General features: G+C 39.5%; 1 pseudogene; it reads right to left on the reverse strand.

Annotated features, from left to right (window-relative positions):
* Positions 1–373: 373 nt before the first annotated feature.
* On the reverse strand, positions 374–1,417 carry LOC140520378 (triosephosphate isomerase pseudogene; annotated as a pseudogene).
* Positions 1,418–9,965: the final 8,548 nt, after the last annotated feature.

The following is a 9,965-nucleotide window of genomic DNA, read 5'->3' on the forward strand; positions in this document are numbered from 1 at the left end:
GGCTGCTTACAATAATTTCTCCTTGACCTAGGAGCTCTGAAATTTGGCTACAATATTCCTAGGAGTTTTTCTTTTCAGATCTCTTTCAGGAGGTGATTGGTAGATTCTTTCAATATTTATTTTATTTTCTGGTTCTAGAATATCAGGGCAGTTTTTCTTGTTAATTTCAGGATGTCTAGCTTTTTTCATCATGACTTTCAGGTATTCCCATAATTTTTAAATTGTCTCTCCTGGACCTGTTTTCCAGGTCAGCTGTTTTTCCAATGAGATATTTCACATTGTCTTCAATTTTTTCATTCTTCTGGTTTTGTTTTGTAATTTCTTGGTTTCTCATAAATTCATTAGCTTCCATCTGCTCCATTCTAACTTTTTTTTTTTGCTTCCCTCAAATTTACAGTAAATAGGGAAAAGCCTGGTCCACTGGAGGAAGGGCTGAGGAGCTGAGAACTGGGGCACACAATCTACATGGTGGAGGAAGATGTAGCTTGAATTGGAGCATGGGGGGAGGGGAATCAGCATCACAATCACGTGGGAGGGGGAGGGGTAAGCCATTCTTGTTCAGTCTTGTCCCAGCTCTGCATGTAAGGGAGTTGCAGGGCCACACGAAGGGCTCAGTTTTTGGCTTGGATGATGTCCAGGAATTCAGGCTTAAGGGAAGCTCCACCCACCAGGAAGCCATCCACATCAGGCTGGGCTGCCAGATCCTTACAGTTGGCCCCTGTTACAGAGCCTCCATAAATGATCCTAGTAGATTGTGATACAGGTTCTGAGACATGGGTCTTAAGCCAGCATTGAAGCTTGTCATGTACCTCTTGGGCCTGCTGGGGAGTAGCTGTCTTGCCAGTACCAATAGCCCAGACTGGTTCATAGGCTAGGATGACTTTGCACCAGTCCTTCACGTTATCTGCAATGACCTTGGTCTGGTCAAACACAACCTTCTCAGTGATTCCAGCTTCCCTCTCATCCAACTTCTCACCAATACAGGCAAACACTCCTAGGCCTTCTGACAGAGCATGGGCTACCTTCTGCCCAATGAGCTCATCTGACTCCCCAAAGACATGTCTCCTTTCAGAGTGTCCCAGGATCACCCAGCTGGCCCCACAGTCCTTAATCATGGCAGGGCTTATCTCCCCAGTAAATACACCCTTGGCCACTTTGTAGCAGTTCTGAGCAGCTACACCAATTTTTGCATCCAATTTCTGACGAGCAAAGTCAAGGTAGATAGCAGGGACTCCACATACCACTTCGGTGTTGGCGGGCACCTTGGCCCCATTGATGGAGGTGATGAGCTCCCCCAGACACTTCTTGTCCCCATTCATCTTCCAGTTGCCCCCGATGAAGAATTTCCGCGTCGTCATGGCTCATCGGTAATGGGCAGTGACTCCGGAGGAGATTGAAGGTCAGCAGTAGAGCACAAACACCTCCATTCTAACTTTTAAAGAACTATTTTGTTCAGTGAGATTTTCAACCTCCTTTTCCATTTGACTAATTCTCCTTTTTAAAACATTCTTCTCCTCATTGGGTTTTTGGGCCTCTTTTCACATTTGAGTTAGTTTATTTTTAAAGGTTATTTTCTTTAGCAATTTTTTTGGGTCTTCTTTAATAAACTGTTGACTTGTTTTTCAAGATTTTCTTCCTTCACTCTCATTTCTCTTTCCAATTTTTCCTTCACCTCTCTTACTTGATTTTTAAAATCCTTTTTGAGCTCTCCCATGGCTTGAGACCATTGCATATTTATTTTGGAGGTTTTGGATGCAGAAGTGTTGACTTTTATGTCTTTCCCTCATGGTATGCATTGTTCTTCCTCATATGAAAGGATGGAAGAAAATACCTGTTCTCCAAGAATGTAACCTTCTGTTGCCTTACTTTTCCCCCCTTTTTTGGCATTATCCCAGTCAGTTATTTCACTTTTGAGTCTTTTGTCAAAAGGAGGGTATACTCTGGGAACCTGTAAGTTCTCAGTTCCTCCAAGGTAGAACAATCAAGGGAGAGGAATTTACTCCTCTCAAGGCCTTTTCTCTGGTCTGATAGCTACTGCATGCTTTTCTGCCCAGGATATGCAAGTAGAATTCCCTCTCCAGAGCCTCCACCAGCTCCACCAGCCAGTGCTCCTCCTTATCCCAGGACTGCCACTCAGAACTGAGACCCAGATCAGAGGCTCAATTCCCCCAGGATCTTTAGGCCAAGGGCTCCAAAAATGGATGCTGCTGCTGCTGCTGACACTTCCTGCAGCCGGGGCTGGAGAGGACCCTACTCCTTTCTCACCCAGGTGAAAGAGCTTTCTCACTGATCTTTGAAGCTATCTTTGGTGTTTATGGATTGAGTAATCTGGGTACTGCAGCTGCTCTCTGTGATTCAGCCCCCTGAGGCCTGCTCTGTGCCTGTCCCTGCTGTGCTGTGCAGCCAACTCTGTTTGCTCTGAGTCCGGTGTGATAGACCTTTCCTTTCAGCCTTCCAGAGTGCTTTCAGCTGGAAATCTCTTTTACTTTCTCATCTTGTGACTTCTACTGATCTAGAATTTGTTTAGAGTCATTTGTACAGGTATCTTATGGACTGCGGGGGGAGAGCTCCTACAGGTTGTCCTTCTACTTCATTATCTTGGCTCTGCCCCTCCTCAGTTGTTTTTTACTAGAGGTTTTCTAACAGGTTAGATACCACTTATCAGAGATTCTGTATAGTACATTCTTGCTCATGTAGCAGTCAGACTAGGTGACCTCAGAAATCCTTTTCCAAATTTATAATTCAATTTTAAGATACTGTGAGTCATCAACTGAAAACTGAACAGGACTTTGGCTACTATATACTTCAAACTACCTCTTAAATTGGGAGAAAGGGTGCACAGAAAGTCAATGACTTGATCATGGTTACACAGTTGTCACAGAATAACTAAATCACAGGATCTCAAAGTTGGAAGGGATCCCAAAGGACATCCAATGAAAACCACTCCTAAGAAAGAATCCCTTTGACAGCATCCCAGTAAGTGGGCACCCAGATTGTGCTTGAAGATGTCTAATCAACCAGTTATCTCTGATAGTAGATGGCAGAGCTAGGATTTGAAACCAAATTATCAAATATCAGATTAAATCCTCTTTCTGTCCCATCTTTTATAACTAGAACCACCTGAGCCAAGGTCCATTATGTCTCTGAGCCTCCATTTCCTTATTTATAAAATGGGGATATTATTAATAATACCTTTTTCAGTCGTAATTCTAATGGGCATCAAATGAAATTATGTAGGTAAAACACTTTGTAAGCCTGAAAAGAACTTAAACTTGTCCGTTGGTATTATTGTTGATAAGAAAATAAATTAACTACTAATATAAATATTTATGTTTTCAAAAAAATTCTCTTAGTACAAGAATAACCATTGGTATAAGAAGTAATTTAAGCAGGGTCAGCAATTCCTATGTGATGTGATTGTTAGGGCTATCTTCTTCTGTTCCAAATCTCATCCCACCAACCTACTAAGGCATGGTCCTATCCTTTTGGTGTCCATTTACTCCTACCATTTTGAATCACACTGTCTGCTAGGCTGGTATTATTATCATCTTCAATTAACTGTTAGAAATGATATCCCCCATCTATACCTTGTTCTCTTCATTTTGACTCTGTTTTCTTGACTGGTCATTATCAGTTTCTTACTTTTGTTTTAAATTAACTGTGAAGGGAGTAAATTTAAGCTGGTATTGACCTTCAGTTGCTCAGTCTATTAGAAATATTTATTACAGATTATGGAACATTTAGATCCTAACTCTATCACTTATAAATTAATAAGTGACCAAGTAATTGAGAATCATTGATCCTCAGCTTCCTCATCTGTAAAATGAGAGGACTGGAGAAGGTGAATTCTTAAGTCTCTTCTAGCTCTACATCTATGACATGATAAAATAATAAAGTGCCCCACCATTATTAATTGAGGAAACTGAAGATGCTTAGCATGGAAAAGAGAAGATTTTGAGGGAATATTGTAGCTCAAATATTTGACCGGATATTTGCGAAAGAAGGATTGGATTTGCTCTGTTTGACCCCAGAGGACAGAACTAGGAACAGTGAGTTCCTATTTCAATAATGATTAGAATGTGAATAGAAATAGAATTAATGAATAAAAATTATGATTCAACTTGATTGAGGAAAAACATAAACAAAACTTTTGAACAATTAGAGTTATCCAAGGATGAAATGGGTTGCCTTGGGTTATAATGAATTTCTTATCACTGAAGGCTTTTAAAGGTATATGTACATATGTGTGTGTACACACTCACAAACATATATATATATATGTATAATGTGTGTGGTATACATATGTGTATAAAATAGATATACATATGCAACATACATATGTGTCTTTGTGTGTATGTATGTATATGCATGTTTCATATATACATATATGTATATGTATATATGTGCATAAATGTATACATTTGCAGCCAAGTCGATTGAGCACCAAGCCTGAAGTCCTGAGTTCAGATCTGGCTTCTGACACTTCATAGCTGTGTGTTCTGGACAAGTAACTTAACCCTGTTTGCCTCAGTTTCCTCATCTGAAAATGAGCTGGAGAAAGAAATGGCAAACCACTCCAATACCTTTGCCAAAAAAACCCCACAGTCATGAAGAGTCAAACATGACTGAAATGACTGAACAATAAAATACATGTATATAGATAGATATTCATTTACATATTCATGTCTGTCTTTATTATCTGAACCTGTTATTTCATTTGTTTAGAAAACTTCCAGGGAAGAGAGTCTTTCTAACAGTACAGATTAGTACCTGCTCTGCAATTTAGTCTCAGAGACTATTTGAGTCACTGAGAGCTTAAGACTTGCCAAGGGCAGCCAGGCAATGTGTGTCAGAGAAAGTCTTGAATTTAAGTCTTACTGACTCACAGGCTAGTTCTCCATCTACTATAATATTCCATAGAAGGTGACTGATGCTTTCCCAGGGGTTTCTAGTCATGAACTAGTTAGACTAGTTTGTTTCTAAAATTCCTTCCAGTTTAGATTCTGCGGTATGTAAGATCTAGTTTTTCTTTGAAAGCTACGGATGTTGCTCTTTTAAAAAGATATAAATGTATACTCTCAGAAATATTTTAGACAGAAGTAGAGAATGTTAAACCATTTGATTACTCATGCAAAACATTTAAAGTCCTCTCATTTAAAATAATATATTTTTGAATGACTCAGTATGCTCTTTGGTTGAACAAAAACACACCACACATGTTGTTTTCCTAACTTTTCTGGATGTGATAACAAATTGTGGGAGCAGGAGAATGGTACTGAGTAGGTGCCTGGGATGTGGAAGAAGGACAATGGCAATTCTAGAGTCATTTTGTGTTTAGCTGACAATTAGGTGAAAGTGTCCTGATGGGGCAGATTTTCATTTGAAAGGAAGTGAAGCATCAATCTTCAAAACGGGGAAGCTCCTGTTCGTGAAGCCCCTCCAAAAGAGGAGAACTCAAATTAGGAGATGAATTCATTTATTGATTCATATTTGAATCCCCAGAAAAGTCTTCCTCTGCTTCTCTATCATGGTATGATGATTTCCTTTGGAAGAATGAAAACTTCTTGAGGCCAGCAACTATTTATGATTTGTCATTAGGATTCCTAAGCATCTATGCCTGGCACAGGTAAAAATTTAGCAAATGATTGTTGAATTTAGTCAAATTTCAAAGACTCCCCAGGACTAGTAAGCTGGAAAAACTTTGCATATCGTCCTAGTGACAGATTGCATTCCCATCTTCTGATGATCACCCTAGTTAAGTGAGAATAGGTTCCTTATCTGGAGGATGTCCACCAGGGAACCATTCCTGCTCTCTGCCCCGCCCCCCAGGCACAGCAGCTTATACACGCATACACATACAACATGCACACATATATACATATACGTACGTATGTGTACACACATACGTACATATAGAGAGGGCTATAGTTATATAGAGATATAGCTATAGATGTATATCTATATTTTATATATAATAATATATAATATTATCTAGAAAGATATAGGTACACATATATTAAGTATATTATAAAATACTATCAAATATTTTATATATGAACATGTGTATATGTATATATACATGTATATATATACATACACACATATACATATATACATATACTAGTCAGAGGGAGGGAGCCTGCACTTTGAGTGATGAAACTTCTAACCTTTTAAAATATGGAAACATTGAACAGTGATTATAAGTTTTTTTTTACAGAGTCTTCTGTCTCTGGGTATTGATCTTCCCAAGAATCTGAGCTTTTTCTTCATCTTAAATCCATCATTTTGTACAGGATTTCTTTACCTATGCCTTGTGATTCTTATTAAAAATGGCTTTCTGGAAAGGCCTGTCTTCTCTTTCTTCTCAATGGTTCAAGACCTGAGGTTTCTACCAATTTTGAAAACAAAGAGGCTCAGGAGGAGATTAGAAATTAAGGAGAAATCACAGGAATATGTCAAAGTATCTGACAGAGGTCTCCAAAGAGCTGTGGAGAACTTGGCATAGAGCAGATGCTTTAAAAATGCCTGTTGTGCAAACATGACTTGACTGAGAACCAGGTCAGAGAACAGAATTCACAACCCTTGACTAGGCAATCATCGCAAAAGTATCACTGAAGTTTCCAATCAAGAGTTAGTTGTCAGTAAGAATACATCAAGGACTTGTTTTCTTCTGCAAAGTTTCCTCATAATTAGAAGAGTCCAGTCATAGAATAGGCTGCCTTGGTTGATAGATGTCTCCCTCCACTGCAGGAATGTAGAGAGGCTTGGGAAATATCTTTAAGGGATGTTGTAGAGGGCAGTTATATATAAGTTGGTGTGAGGGGGAAGGAGGAAAGTCATTGAATTAGATGACTTCTAGGCTTCCTTCTCTTTTTGACATTTTGTTTCCATATAATACCATGGTAGTCAATCTCAGTAAGAGCTCATTGTTAGACTCAAAATGTGTTTCATAGGTTTCAGATATCATCTAGTTTGTTGTACATCAATTTCATGATGGCATGTTTGCCTGGGTTCTGGATGGTAGACAATGCTCTTGTGCCTTCCCAGTCACCAATGGAGTGAAACAGGACTGTGTGCTTGCTCCCATGCTTTTTAGCAAATGCTTTCAATAAGGATGAACACAGCATCAAGGTCAACTACTGTACTGATGGTAAGTTCTTCAATTTGAAAAGGCTACAAGCCAAGACCAAAGTGGAGGGAGTGTTGGTGCATGATTTTCTGTTTGCAGATGATTGTGCACTCAATGCAGCCTCTGAAGCTGAGATGCAACAAAGTATGGATCAATTCTCTGTGACCTGTGCTAATTTTGGCATAATAATTAATACCAAGAAAACACAGGTGCTCCATCAGCCACCACCACACCATGCATACATGGAACCATTGGTTACAACAAATAGAGAAGTTTTGAATGCTGTGAATAAGTTCACTTACCTTGGTAATGTACTTTCCAGGGATGCACACATTGACAATGAGGTTGATACACACATTGCCAGAGGTAGCTCAGTGTTTGGGAGGCTCAAAGAAAAGTTTGGGAGAGAAGAGGTATTAGACTGATTATTAAACTGAAGGTCTGCAGTGCCATTGTGCTGATCTCATTGTTGTATGCCTGTGAAGCATGGACAGGCTACCAGTGTCATGCCAGGAAGCTGAATCACTTCCATTTGAATTGTCTTAGGAAGATTCTGAGGATCACCTGGCAGGATAAGGGACCAGACGCTGAAGTCCTTGCTTGAGCTGACCTGCCAAGCATTCAAAGTATGATTCAGAAAGCGCAACGCTTAAGCACTGGCCACATTGTTGAAAGGCAAAAAGTACACTTGCCAAAAAGACTATTTTATGGAGAACTGACATGAGGCACGTGATCACAAGGTGGTCAGAGAAAGCAACACAAGGACACTCTCAAGGTCTCTCTTAAGAACTTTAGATTTGACTGTGCAAAATGGGAGACACTGGCACAGGATGACTCAGCATGGTGTACCCACATCAGAATGGGTGCTGTGCTCTATGAGAAAAGCAGAATTGAGACAGCACAAAATAAACGTAGGATGCACAAATTTGGAGTAGCTCACCACAAATATTCACACGGACTATCTGTGTCCAACCTGTGATAGAGCATTCCAAGCTTGTATTGGTCTGATCAGCCACAGTCAGACAGAAATTTCACTTTATCATGGTGATGTCATTTTGGTCCTCTTCAAGAATGAAGGACAACAATCAATTCAATCCTTCCATTTTACAGTCAGAAAAAAGGAAGCCCTTAATGACAGCATATAATGACAGTGTATTAGATTTGGGTATGGAGGAACAGGGTTTCCACAGAACTTCACAATCATAGTACTTCAAAAACCACAAAATTTAAGAGTTAGGAAGGGATCTTAGGGGCTATCTTGTCCAACCTCTGGTTCTTTGAGCATCTAGGTAGAGTAGTGGAAAGAGTGGTAAGTCTGGAGTTAGGATGAACTAAGTTCACATTCAGCTGCAAATCCTTACTAGCTGTGTAACCCTTGGTGAGTCACTTTTCCTTTCTTTTAGCAGTTTCCTTTACCATAAAATGGGAGTAATAAGGGCACCTACCTTGCAGAAATGTTTTGAAGATCAAATGATAAGATATTTGTATAAAAGCCCAGTGCCTGGCATATAGTAGGTACCATTTAAATGTTTATTCTTTTCCTCTTCCCTTTTCTGCTTCCCTTCCTCCAATCCAGGCCTGCTACTTAACACCTGTATGATTTTTCTGGAAGTGACAAGTTCACCCCTGCCTCATATGGTAAGGTAGCCTTACATTTTAGAAAGACTAACCTTGAAAACTACAGGCGTGATCCCATTCCATCATGTCACCTCTAACCTTTTCACCCATTTCACCTTTGGAAATCTGATTCTCTTTTAAAACAGTTGATTATCCATTATTAGTATAAAGTTCAAGCATATGATGACTATTTTTTTATGGCAGACTTACTTTTCTGATCGTATTTCGTCCAGACTACAGCTTGAGGAATTTGCTGGGGACTTACCAGCCTAGTTTCCAGCCATCAAGAGAAAAGTCTAGGGCGGAAGATGAAAGGCCATGACTAATCTACATCCTCCAAGGCAATGTGGCTCCCAGACTCTTGCTTCACTGATCGTGATCCCATTCAAAGATACATAAGTCATGAAGGGACTATGAGTAGCTGACATGGACCAACCCATTCTTTTTATAGATAACTCATATAAAACATTCTTTTTATAGATAAATCACATGAGGCCCACATAAGGGAAGTGACTTGCCCAATCACATGGGCAGTCAAAAACCAATGTAGGATTTGAGCTCAGACTTCCTGATTCCTGGACCAGTGCTTTTTACTCTTTCCCAATGTCACCTCATATAGAAGCCTGCAGGACTACTACAGAACTCACCAATCCATATTTTTTCCTGTCCTTAAATTGTCTACACTCTCCTTTTTAAATCTGAACTTGATCTTTCATTTCATTTAGGATTATTAGGACCTTCAGGATTTTAACCAGAAGGGTACTGATGATTAAGTAATTATATTTATTTGAGACATTACATTTCAATGAGTTTGGCTTGAAACTTCTTTCCTCCAAATATAAATTATGGTCACTGGATCATATAGAATTAGATCTGGAACAAATCTTGGATGTCATTGTTAACCTTCCTTCTCAGATAAAGTATTGACATCCAGAGAAGTTAATGACTTACTTGCTCAAGATCAATAATGTGCTTTGTAACAGAGTTACCTGCACCCAGGGCCTCTGACTCCAAATCTAGTGCTCTTTCCAGTGTCTATCTTCATCAGTTCAAACATGATGGAGCCTTCAGGTGGAGCCTTTTAGCCAAGAAAGGGTTAGACAACCTTTGTATTTGCTTTAGGCACAGCTTACCACACAGCTAAGACATACATGTATATTGGATGGAAAGCTGAGCGGGTACTGCTATAAACACTTTCTGGGGATTATCTACAAGACAG

This window comes from Notamacropus eugenii, chromosome 1, assembly GCF_028372415.1.
Source record: "Notamacropus eugenii isolate mMacEug1 chromosome 1, mMacEug1.pri_v2, whole genome shotgun sequence".
Classification (NCBI taxonomy): Eukaryota; Metazoa; Chordata; class Mammalia; order Diprotodontia; family Macropodidae; genus Notamacropus; species Notamacropus eugenii.